Raw genomic sequence first — 612 nt, 5'->3', positions numbered from 1 at the left:
ATGGAGAATGTCAAAAGCTGAAGAAGACCCGCGATTTTATTTCTTTTGTACACTCGAAATACCTTCTCCACCCCACTCATCGGCACCTGTGAGTCAGCGCTCACGTTAAAAAAGGGAAAAAATCCAGAGAAGCTCACAAACACAAGTTAGTAGGTTTAGGATTTTTTTTTAACAAACATTGCTCATTTCTTCCAATTTTTAATTGTAGATTTTTGCCTCCATGGATATATGTTCCAGTTATTTGTTATTGTGTCCTCCCCCCTTTAGTTATTATTTCGTTTCTTTACTGAGGTTTTTATATATTGGTCTGTAAGAAATATTGTACGAGTACTAACACAGGTAGGTAGAGACAAACCCCCTTTATTTAAAAAAGAAGATGCCTATTAACAAAGCTGTAATATTGTAAGAGTTAAGATACGTATAATTAAATGATTCAGAGGAGGGATGAGTTACGGTTAAGTAGAAGTTATCATGCACGTGGGACTCTTGACCGCCGTCACGTGACCAGGACACGGCCTCGAGGGGCACTGGAGAGAACGCACGCGGCACGCTCGGGCACGCGGCCACCCGCCGGAGGAGAGTGTCAGCGCGGTCCAGCTGTCATGCTGTGGG

Source organism: Penaeus monodon, chromosome 33 (genome assembly GCF_015228065.2).
Source record: "Penaeus monodon isolate SGIC_2016 chromosome 33, NSTDA_Pmon_1, whole genome shotgun sequence".
NCBI lineage: Eukaryota > Metazoa > Arthropoda > Malacostraca > Decapoda > Penaeidae > Penaeus > Penaeus monodon.
Note: the sequence above shows the minus strand (reverse complement) of the source record.